We start from the raw sequence: 12975 nt of genomic DNA, 5'->3' as shown, positions 1-12975 counted from the left end.
CATACTAACAAATAATACAATCACATAAGTCATCACAGATTTCTTGTCCTCTCGAACAATTCAAATCCGACAACCTAGATTTTAGGTGAGTTTCTAGACTTCCTAGCTTGATTTGATGTAGACTTCAACTAGACCTGCAACAAACGTTAAAATAATGTCAATACAAAAGTATTGGCGAGTATACAGGTTTGATAGGTAATAGAATAATAGATTAAAAGTGTTGCGAATCTCCATATGCATAAACGTAATACACGACATATATACTCACAAAACTGATACTACCAGCTAAGTCCTCGATGCTCGACTCTTCGATGGCATAACTAGACCCCGTCGGGCGCAATAGTACTATACTAGTCGTGGTGGGACGTCACGAGTATAAGTCCTAGCATACATGCAACTAGCACCACGTATATCTATGCAAACAGTTATTCGCAAGTGATAATTTGTCAATTTGAATCATTCGTTTGATAAGTTCGATTTATAAGGAACGTATGTTACACCCAAAATTCGATAAAAGGGGTCAAGTATACTCACAGTGCGTATTTGGTTGGATTGACGGGATGATGCCTGAGAATGCCCTGATTTCAGACTGATTACATGAGTATTGGAGTACGCGCTAAATGGTATCGGAATACACGAAATTGGACGATAGTTAGGTTGAAAGTTGGCCCATTTGGATGGGCCGTTCGATCGGATGGTCAGCTCGATCGAGTGGGCTGCTAGCCTAGCCGATCGGCTGGACCGCTCGGTCGGCTGGGCCGCTCGATCGGCTGGGCCGTTCGATCGGCCAGCCTGTCCAGCTGTTTTTCGACGATCTTCGCGTGTTTTCGGTGGTTTGGTCGGGACGTTGTTGTGACGTGTTGAACAACTGAAATCCCATCAATTTCCGACATGTTCTAACGGCCGGGAATCACCCCGTCCCATCAGGACTTGCCGTTTTTGACGGTTTCCCTTTGTTTAACCCGTACTTGGTGGTTACATTGCTAGAAATCAGATCTTCGACCAACGCGTCACTAGGAATGAGTAGAAGGTCGGTCTAAGCTCTGGTTCTACCGTTTTTATGTATAGATCTGATGTGAAAACCTTGATTATCCTTATGGAGTTTCTTAGATTTGAGTTGTTCTTGGTGGAATGAGGCTAACACTTGAAGTTCATGATGACATCACTCTAGAACATCTCAAATCCGTAACTTCTTGGTTAGAAATCATGGATTTAGACGAGATTTATGTAAAATCGTATGGAAACCATTCGGATCTGAGTTGTTCTTCATGGGATGACATCACTCTTGAAGAACTCCATGGTGACATCACCCTAGAACACTCCAAATCCGTTGATTTCACGGTTAAAAGTTGAAAACCAAAAGGTAGAAAGATGAAAGAATGCATATAGATCAAGGAAGTACAAGATTTGAGTTGAAATCTTACAAGAATCGTGAGAAATCGAGAGAATAAGGGGCTGGAACGTCTTGGTCGAGTAGCAGCAGCAACAACAAGTGTTTGGGGTGAAAAGGGGGGTATTTATAGGCAAGGAAGGAGGGAAAAGGAGGAAAGGTGGCCCGGATCGGTTGGCCCGTTCGGTCGGCCGGCCCAACCGATCGGCTGGCCTGTCCGATCGGGCGGCCCAGCCGGTTGGCTGTCCTGTCCAATCGGCCGGCCCAGCCGATCGGCTGGCCCGTTCGATCTGGCGGCCCAGCCGTTCGGCTGGTCCGTTCGATCGACTGGCCCAGCCGTTTGGCTGGCCCGTCCGTACGGAAGCCTTTCGATCCTCGTTTTTGGTGCGTTTACGACTGTTTGGGCCATATTTTCATATATTTATGTTATTATTAAATTATTTATCATAATTACTCACAAAAGGGTCGTATATACGTATCTATATAAGCAATATTCGGTGCGGTGATCGAGTTACGCGTGCCTTCGAGTGTGTTCTTCGATGTGATGTGCCACAATGATTATCGGGGTACTACTTGCTCGTATTGCCGTCATCGTCACGATGGCTGGAGACATGGTACTCTCCCGATAGTCTTTGTTAGCGTTGTTTGTTTACGTTTTGACACCTCACGGTTATCGAGGAGGGTAGAATAGGTCCTCACTCAATGTCATCGTGAGTGTTATAATTTATGAAAATAGATTTGTAGTAGTGATAGAATATGCGTAAATATTCGATTATACTTCGATGTAGCGATATATCTGATATGGTTACATTATGATCCGAATCTCTGGTGCTAGGCGTAACGAGTATAGCGAGTAGTAACAACGCACGAAAGTGCGGGTTGTTACACTTCTAGCAGTTTAAAACCCAAGGGAACGGATGGTGAACGGTTTATCAAGTAGGCTGCAGTGTTAACTGCATCTGCCCAGAATGTTTTGGGCATCCCGGCATTCAACCTCATGCTTCTTGCCCTCTCATTCAGTGTTCTGTTCATTCTCTCAGCTACACCATTTTGCTGAGGAGTTCCAGGAACCGTCTTGATCATCTTTATCCCTTTCTTGGCACAATAGTCAATAAACTGCTTGCTTATGTATTCACCACCATTGTCCGACTTTAAGTACTTTACCTTCAAATTAGTTTCATTTTCAACAGCAGATTTCCATATCTTAAAAGCATCAAATACATCAGATTTATGTTTAAGAAAATAGACCCATACCTTGCGTGTTGAATCATCGATGAAAGTAACATAGTATCTCGAGCCTCCTAGAGATGAAACTGATGTTGGTCCATATACATCCGAGTGAACAAGTTCCAGCTTCTGAGCTTTCGGTGTCCTCCCTGTTTTAACAAAAGTGACTCTCTTTTGTTTTACCAAAGACACAAGATTCACAGAATTCAGTTTCCACTTTCTTCAAGTCTGGAAACTTCCCTTTCTGAGCCAACATCTTCAATCCCTTCTCGCTCATGTGTCCTAGCCGATTGTGCCATAAAGTAGATGGACTCGGACTGGTGGTCATGGCATGAACACCTTCAGCATGAATCTATGCCATGTATAGAGTGCCTTGCTTCTTTCCTTTGGCAATCACTAAGTTGCCTTTGATCACTTTCCATTGTCCACCTCCAAAGTGAACATTAAACCCTTCATCGTCCAATTTTCCAACTGAAATCAACTTTCTCCTCAAATTAGGAATAACCCTGACATCTTTCAATTTCCATATAGTTCCCAATGAGGTCTTCCAGTCTACATCTCCAATACCCGTAATATCAAGCATTTGATCATCGACTAAACGAACTTTACCAAAGTTACCTGTTCGTAGATTCTTGACCATATCTGGGCATGAGATAGCATGGAAAGAAGCACCAGAATCCATAATCCAGGATTCCATTGAATTCTCAACACAACATATGAGAGCATCTCCTGATTCTTCAGAGACTACACTGTTTACTTCTTTCTTTGCAGTTGGTTTTGTACATTGGCTTCTAAAGTGACCCTTTTCTTTGCAGTTCCAACATTCAATGTCTTTTCTGTTCTTTGACTGCCCCCTTTTTCTGGACTTTGATCTACCTCGATTAGTTCCTCTATCGTTTCTTCTTCCTCTACTTTCTGTGTGCAATAAAGAACTTGAACTGGAAGTTTCATTATTGCTTCTCCGTCTGATATCTTCATTTATAATCAAGTCACGAATACCCTCAAAGGTGAGTTTGGTAGTGCCGGATGCACTACTAACAGCTGTGACTGTGCCTGACCAACTTTCGGGCAATGATGATAAAAGGAGGAGCGCTTGTACTTCATCATCAAACTTTATTTCAACTGAGGCTAAACGAGAGATAATCGAGTTGAACTCGTTTATGTGAGAGGTAACCGACATGCCTTCCTTCATCTTGGTGTTAACCAATTGTCGGATGAGGAATACTTTGTTTGAAGCAGATGGTTTTTCATACATATTGGACAAAGCTTTCAATACACCGTAAGTAGTTGTTTCATTGACAATGTTATACGCAACACTCTTTGCCAAAGAAAGCCTAACCATACCCAAAGCTTGTCTATCTAACAACTTCCATTCTTCATCATACATGTCATCTGGTTGTTGTCTCAACATAGGCAAATGTAAACCCTTTTGATACAACAAATCTTCTATTTGCATTCTCCAAAATCCATAATCACTACCATCAAACTTATCAATCTTGATTTTACTATCTTCTGCCATTTTAACGAACAATTATCAATTTGCTACAAACTAAACAGATGTGTACTGCTAAATGATAATTATACTAGCGGAAGCAATAAACGGAAACAAACACTTATCTGTTTCAGGCTTTAAATTGGCGATTGAACAAATAATTATAGGTGATGAGATCCTTGTTAAAGTTGAGGGGCCCTTCTAGCAAATAAGGAAACTTGATTCCCTTAAAAAAAAGAACAAGAAAAGAACGTGGTTCTCTCCTCTTCTCTACGACCTGCTGTAGGATCGTTCTCGGACCTATTTGAGTCGTTCAGAGAAGTTCGTATTCGAATTAAGAGGCGGAAACTAATAATTCGGTGCTATTGAAGCTGTATTCACTTTAATATTGCTGTTTTATTGATCTTCAACTCGATTACAAGGATTGACAGCACTTCGGCAGCACTTCGTGGCTCAACCGGAAAATTACACCGTTAACTATGTGCTTGGATCGCTCTACTATATATAGACACCCCTGGTTCGCTTATATGGACATCCATATAAGCGATCCTGATCAAAGTCCATATAAGCGATCCAGTAAAGTTCACATAAGCGAACCTGACACTGCCTAAAGAGCGATCCTGATCTAATCTAGGACATATAAGCGAACCTAGACTATGTATACATAAGCGATCCTATACAATCTCCTATTTCTAGGTTTTCATGCCATATTTGAACTGATCAACTTCAAGACTCGATGGAAGACGTAGTCAGCAGACGTATGTGCACTAACAGACTCCCCCTCGGATGTTGACAGAGTCTTCATAGAGTCTTCGCACATGTCTATCTACAATCTTCATCAGTCAACAATCTGCCTCTGAAATATTTGTCGTTTCAAGAATCCTCATTCTTTATCTTCATCATCAACAAACTCTTCTCTCTTGAATGTTGACACGGTGTCTTCAGACTCCGCCTCTCACACAGCTGGGATCGTAGTCTGGAATTCAAACTTTCACTGGTTCTAAGATCGTTAACAGGCTCCCATCAGGTTCCAGATCGATACCTGGCTCCATTCTCTCTCAGGATCAATATCTGGCTCAAGTCCTGCACAATCTCTACCTAACCATAAGTTTCTACAAAGATTAAAATTTTCGACAATTTAGAAACTATGTTGAACCAAAACAGTAATGATTTAGCATTCAAGAATTTATTACTGGTTCTTATCAAAACAACCTTACCATCTACACACAAACACTCCCCAAACTAGTTCTTCAAGATTAGCACTTTAAATTTCGAAAATCAGCATCTCAACACCAGTTGTCGAAAATCTTTTTGATTTTACAAAATTTATGCTAAAACACACCAAAAATCTTTTTGAAGGATTTTCTGAATGTAATAAAATGCAGAAAATGAAATATTTACAGACAATATTTTTGTGAATTTGTGCAAGAGGATCATATCAGTTCTGAAACACATCACAAGCACCGTTAAGCTTGATTACATATTAAGTTCTAAACAATTTACCTAGATTGTCAGTATGTTTGTCCACTTAAATTTTCACATAAATTTCAACTGATTCGAGATACGATATTAATGTTTTAGAGACTTAAACTTAACTGTGTATCACTCCACTTGAATATACTCCCGTATCCAGATCCCAAATATTCAGTCTTACAGGTGAGTATACCACAGCTGACATCTGTAAAGGGGTAGATGCGAAACCGTGAGAGCTCAGGTCAGAACTTCCGTTCAGCAGAGAGATGACGGCTCGACTTTTGGTGGGTCCCCTTTAGAGGATCTTTTTTACAACAGCAATGACTATCAATTTTATTGTTTAATCAGATTGCTGAGGGCGAGCTTATGTTTCAAAGCTTTTAGCAGAAAGTATTATTCGGGGACTAGGTCAGTATTTCCATACAGCAGAAGTCCCGGAATAATACCCCAGATATCACTGAGCATAAAGACCTAGTATCTCAGAATACGGGACCTTTCAAACAAGATTTCGGGGGTTACCCATATATCCAAGAATAGTTACCCACAAATTAAGTAAGTTTGATTTAGGTTTATATCTCGTTTCAATTTACTAAATGTGCGAAAATCTACTGACGCATCCGCAGTAAGATTGTTTATCACATTTTGACTTTACAATTCTTTAGCGTCCTGTGATAGTTCACTGATGTACTATCATTTCCTCTTTCATGCAACAAAAACTCATTTTTCAATTTTATCATGTTTTTGGCTTTTTCAAATTTTCTGATGTTTTTGGATTTTCTAAAAATTCTTACTCCCCCTAAAATTCAAATACATCTAATGAAAGTTAAAAACAAACTATACAGAACATGACAACTGATATCGAAACACTTCAATTCTCCATCCGTTAGGCTTAAACAATCAGAACTCCCCCTCACAACAAACTATTTTCCCATAATGATTTCAAAACACTTAAGTTTGTTTTAATCAGAATGGTTTTTCCGGAAAATAAGTTTAGTTGTTTTTACGACTTGTAAAATTTGGGGTTCAAATCATCATATTGTTGTACCAATCTTATGAATGATAATTAAATCAAGTCCAATTCAATGACCTTGATTTAACCACTTGTAAGATCAACTGGTTCTCATTCTGAACCATTTATAACAACTACAAACTTTCAAACCTGTTTTTCAACCAATTACCATCTTTTGGTTGAATTTTCAAAGTGCCGATTCCTACTCCTCGCTTACAAACCTGGGAGTTCCGGCAAGTCCTGCAAAACCTCACAAACAGATTTAGAAAGATGCCAATTCATGATCCACGATACCATCTTGGGATCTCCGGCAAGTCAGGATTTTATTCTTGGAAAAATATATCCACCCAAGCCTGACCTTCCTTGGGTGTAACCTCATTGTTTTCATCGTTCCTTTCAACCGACTTGTAAACCCATCCTTTGGAAGCATAAAAATCTTTAATGCTCTGGGCCTTACCACTGACCATTTTTCCAAAGATGCGTTTTACATTTCCGTTAAAAGTTTTTTCAACATCAATTTTCTTTTTGTCAGAATAAAACTGTTTTGAAATTTCAACTTTTCCGATTTTAGATTTGTAATTTTTAGCACTTAGTGGCGGAAAATTCACATCATCCACTTTCGGAACTTTCTTTTCAACCTTTTTCTCAACACGTGGCTCCTCTGATTTTATGGAATCAGATTCATCACCAGAACAATTACCTGAACCTTTCACAACCCATTTCTGATTTGGCACATTTTCTTTCCTTTTTGAAGCACTCTTTGAACATTCTCCTTTTTCGAAAGTTGAATTTTCAAATCCAGTAAACTTCCGGGTTGACAGTTCAGTCTTTTCAACAACTTTTTCTTTCATTTTTCTTGAGACTTCTTGTTTTGGTCCAAATGTTTTTGGACAATCTTTTGCAACATGACCCACAACTTTACACTGAAAACAAGATCTCTTTTCAACCTTCTTTGGATCTTCCTTCTTCTTCATATCCTCTTGCTTCTTAGCAAGGAATTCTTGATTTGTCTGATTTCTGAATGATTTTTCTTTTTCAGCTTCTGTTGTTTTTCCTGCAATAAACATTGTTTTTGGTTTATAAACTTTTTCATTTTTATAGTTTTTCTGTGGAACAAAACCAAGACCTTTCTTTTTGAAATTACGATTATGGTTTGGTTTCTTTTGGAAACTATAACCACAATTGTAACCCATTTTCCTGTTGATTCTCTGTTGATCTCTTGAAGTGTATTGTTTGGGTTTTCCATTAAGATTTAAATCTTTTATTTCAGAAATATTAATTTCTGTTATTTTGAAAACCTTTTGAATCATTTCAAGTTTGACACTTCTTATTGGAAAACACTCATCTGAATATAATTTGTCAGAACCTTTCAAAGTATATGCCACTTTGACCGATTCATCATTCGAATTAGACTTTGAAAGTAAAAATTCTTTATCATAAACCCGTTTGTCCTTTTTGACTGTTGGCTTTGACACACTGGACCCAGACTTTGACTCGGGTTTTGACTTCGGTTTTGACCCTTCATTGTCATCGCTGTCTAACACCTGATCAACCATACTTTTTATCAACTTTGACTCATGATCAGTATCTGATGACGTATATGTGACATCAATACTTTCCGGTAAGTTATCCGACGATCCAGACTCCCATTTCAAATTGATTGCTTTATTGACTCTTTCAGAATTCAGATTTCGAGGCATAAATCCATATTCGACCGGGGGCGGACATCTATTGTAGGATACACTCGGTTTCTTACCAGAAGTTTTCACTTTTTCTTCATCTTCAGTCACAATTTTCTTTTCTTCAGACATCTTTACTTCTTCAAACGTTTTCAAGTTCTCCACCACTGGATAAATCCTGTCAACAACAAAAGACGAACATGAGTAACTGTCTAATAACTTTTTAACTTTCTCAGTCTCTATCTTCTGTGTTGCCAGCTCCAACTCTAAATCAGCACACTTTTTGATATGAAAGTTAGCATCATCAAGCTGTCTAAGATATGCTACTTTCAATGTGTTCATCGCCACTGCTTGTTCACCACTTGAATCAGTATATTTGTTAATTTCCCTGTTCATTGTATCATACGATTCTTTCAACTTGTGAATGTTGTGCAACAACTCATTGTTTTGTTTAATCAGCGAATCACAGTTCATGCACTTTTCTTGGACCATGACCGGTTCAGCTTCAATCTTTACTTCAAATTCTGGAACTTATTTGACATTTCTGCTCGGTTGTAAAAACTCAGCTCTTCTTCTTTTCTCAGCTTTCGCTTCTTCCTTCAATCTCTCTTCCTCTTCTGCCTCTTCTCTGTTCTTTCTTCGTTTTTCTTCAGCAGCTTCCATGACTTTTCTGCACCTTTCTGCACATTTCAAATCATAAGCATTAGCAAAGAAAGCATGAGAAGTGTTTTTGGACATCTCTTTAGCCATAAGATTTTGATCTGGACAAAAATCATCCCAAGTAAAACCTTCAGCCAACTTCTCATCATCTTGTTCAGCCAAACACACTTTGCTATCTTTCGGAAGATACTTTTCCCAGGTAAAATTATCATATTTTCCCTGACTAACAACACATGCTCTTTTCGGATTATCCATCACATCTCTCCCATGAGCTGTTTGTGCCTGCTGCTGTGCTGGTGGTGTGATTTGATGATAAATGGCCTTCTTGTGATAGTCGTTGTTTCCGAAAGGATTCTGGGCTCCGGTAGCTTCACGGTTTTTGCACTCTCTCTTGAAATGCCCTTTCTCCCTACAACGAAAACACGTAACTTTGGATTTATCAAAACCCAAAGCTGAAACGTTTGCATCACGAAAATCATCACGGCCAGTAATTTGTTTAAACTTTTCAGCACGTCTCATCACACTTGCCATACACCATTTAATATCCATCAATTCCATTTCCTCAGCATCGATTTGATCGTAATCCTCTTTTGTGAGCATTGGATTTCCGATCTTTCCTGCAACAAAACAACTATAAGACTCTAAAATCATCCCTAACAAAGACATTTGATTTTTAGCAATCTCTTCAGTGTAGTCTTGATCATTTTCAAGACTTAACACAATGTTACACTGAAGTTTTCTACCATTCTTTGTTACAGAGATGTTAGGATCGAAAGATGAGAATCTTGTGCTGTTGCTTGATCCTTGAGATGCCTTCTTCTCAGGAGAATCTTTAACACTATAAGCAGTTTCGATCTTAGGAGAAAACTTTGTTGAATTAGTAGCACCATGCTTGTAATACAGACTGATATCCTGTTCTCCATCGTAATTCTTCATTCTAGCAATCTTTCTCTGTTCCATCTCTTGAGCTTCCAGATGCTTTATGAAGTCTCCTAGTGTCATCTTTTTATATTCTGCTTTGTTGGACCTCAGCATCATCAAAAATGTTCCCCATGTTTCATATGGAAGCGCATCTGCAAGTTTTTCAATTAATTCATCAGTATCTTTCTTAACACCTAACTTTGTCATATTTCTCACCAAGTTACAATATCTATCAATAATTTGCTTGGTGTTTTCATTTTTCAATCCCCGAAACAAATCAAATTCTTTATTCATGAGAGACATTTTGTTCTTTAACATATCATCGCTTCCCGTAAACTTTGCTTCCAATTCTGTCCACATTGAATATGCAGTTCCGTCATGTTGAAGCAGTATCAAGATATCTTCCTATATAGCTTGCTGAAGCAGACTCACCATAAGCTTTTCATCGCGATATTTCTTTTTATCTGCAGTACTCATCTCTCTAAGTGTCAATGGAGTACCATTCACAACATCATTCTTTGTGGGCTTAACATATGGCTCTTCAGTATGTTCCCAAGCATCTAGATGATAGGCTTCAACTTCCGAATCGTTCCGACCATACGTTATAATCATCAATATCCATGAGTTTAGGTGGTCTTTGAGACGTTCTGGTTTCATTGTCGATCAAAGCACTTTGAGTAATCGAGGTTGGAGTAGCAAAAGCGTTACAAAATTCAGTATCCATCGTTTACAAATTGTTCACAAATTCACAACAATTCCAAATCTTATACAAACTGTTCAAAAGAGCGAACTGTCACAAAAGCGAAACCAACTATTGGTCAGATAAGCGAACCAATGGACTTGACCAGATAAGCGGACCAAACAACTAATCCCTTCGAGCGAACTGTCTTTTGAGCGAACTGATCAATTTACCGAAAAAGCGGACCAGTCAATGTCCGTTCGAGCGGACCAGAAGCTGTTCTAAAAGCGGATCAAGCTGAATTTTCGAGCGAACCTAACTCAAAAATGTTCCTTGGGGCGAACCAGACAGGTATTTGGAGCGGACCTGATTGATGACGTCACTTTTTGTGCGAGTACGTAAAAGCGAACCCCCTAAAAATCAACTTTCTAGGTCGATTTTAGATCTGAAAACTTCAAGGGTTTGTTAATTCATGATTCCGAGCATACTGTGCAATTTTGAGCTTGTTTTACCGTGAAAATTTTTGAAAAAGTGAAGAAAGTGTAGAAAATCAGAAGAAATGCAGCTAAAATGGCAAGAACTCCTCCTGAGCTCTGATACCACTTGTAGGATCGTTCTCGGACCTGTTTGAGTCGTTCAGAGAAGTTCGTATCCGAATTAAGAGGCGGAAACTAATAATTCGGTGCTATTGAAGCTGTATTCACTTTAATATTGTTGTTTTATTGATCTTCAACTCGATTACAAGGATTGACAGCACTTCGGCAGCACTTCGTGGCTCAACCGGAAAATTACACCGTTAACTATGTGCTTGGATCGCTCTACTATATATAGACACCCCTGGTTCGCTTATATGGACATCCATATAAGCGATCCTGATCAAAGTCCATATAAGCGATCCAGTCAAGTTCACATAAGCGAACCTGACACTGCCTAAAGAGCGATCCTGATCTAATCTAGGACATATAAGCGAACCTAGACTATGTATACATAAGCGATCCTATACAATCTCCTATTTCTAGGTTTCCGTGCCATATTTGAACTGATCAACTTCAAGACTCGATGGAAGACGTAGTCAGCAGACGTATGTGCACCAACACCTGCGACCTCTCCCAAGAGCTTCACAAAAAAATCACCACTCCCAAATGCAAAATCCAAACCCTAACCTTCGATTTTGGAACCCTAGATGCTATATTCAGCAACAATGGTCTCCAATTTGTAACCCTAGGCGACGGAGCAAGCCCAAACGGAGTTAGGACTGAGGACGGCGGATGTGCTAGCGACGGCGGGAAGACGAGCGGCGGCGGCTACTGGGTTTCTGAAACCCTAGTCGCGATCTGCTGCGGCGACGATGAACACGTCTTCAATCGGAACCCTAGTCCCGACAGGTATCTTCTTCTTCACCTCTTTTGCTACTAGTTTGTGTGAATCAATCGAGAGCCTGTGCTCTGATACCGTCAAGAAACGATTCACACAACACTAGAACAATAATCAGCAAGCTTACACACTCACACCAGTTGTTAGGTCAAGAACACGATTCACACAACACTAGAACAATAATCAGCAAGCTTACACACTCACACACACACTCTAATTCACAAGAACACGAGATTTATAGTGGTTCGATCAAGCTTGATCTCTCCACAACTAGTTTTCTTTGTATTAGGTGCTCAAGAAGTTTACAGTACATGAAGAGAAGTATTTATATGGGTTACAATTAGGGTTGTTGACTTTACTATATAAACAGAGAAACTCCTGCTAGCTGCAGAAGGAGTGTAACACATAACACCCCTGCTAGATTGCTAGATGTAGGAGTGTAACAACACCCCTGCTAGTCAAATCCTTCACAACCCAACAATTACCTGGTTATATTTCTGACCGAAAACCAGATAATGTCGATCACAAGAAAGTTGGAAAACGCAGTTTTTTTTTTCTACACGTCGTATTTCTTTGGTTGTCTCCAGTTTGCCAAACTTCTTGATAAAGTACCGAGAATCGAGATTTTGCTTTGGGCTTTTCTGCCGTATAAACGCTGGGCTGCCAAATCTGAAAACTTTTTACCCTTCTCCATTGTCTAGTCAATCTAATAACAAAAAAATAAAAAGAAATAATTTTTTTTATTCAGTGGAGAGAAAATTAAGAAGAGTTGAGACTGAAAACCAGACTGGGTAACGGTCGGCTGGTTCAATAGTAGACCTACGTCATATTTATATTTCTTAACCAATTTGACTGAACTCTTTGATTTGTTTCATTTATAAAAAAAAGTTATATTTATGTACCTAGGTTACCATTTAATAGGTATATATAAATATATAAAATCGTTTATATTTACTTACCTAGAGTACAATAAAAAAAACAGATTAAATGGTTTTTTTTTTTTTTTTTTAAATACCGCATACAACTGTAGTGCAAAATAGAAAACAACACCAAGAAAACCAACCAGCTAAT

Source organism: Helianthus annuus, chromosome 3 (genome assembly GCF_002127325.2).
Source record: "Helianthus annuus cultivar XRQ/B chromosome 3, HanXRQr2.0-SUNRISE, whole genome shotgun sequence".
In the NCBI taxonomy this organism is placed as follows: Eukaryota; Viridiplantae; Streptophyta; class Magnoliopsida; order Asterales; family Asteraceae; genus Helianthus; species Helianthus annuus.
The sequence above is the reverse complement of the archived record's forward strand: the minus strand, read 5'-3'. Positions refer to the sequence as shown.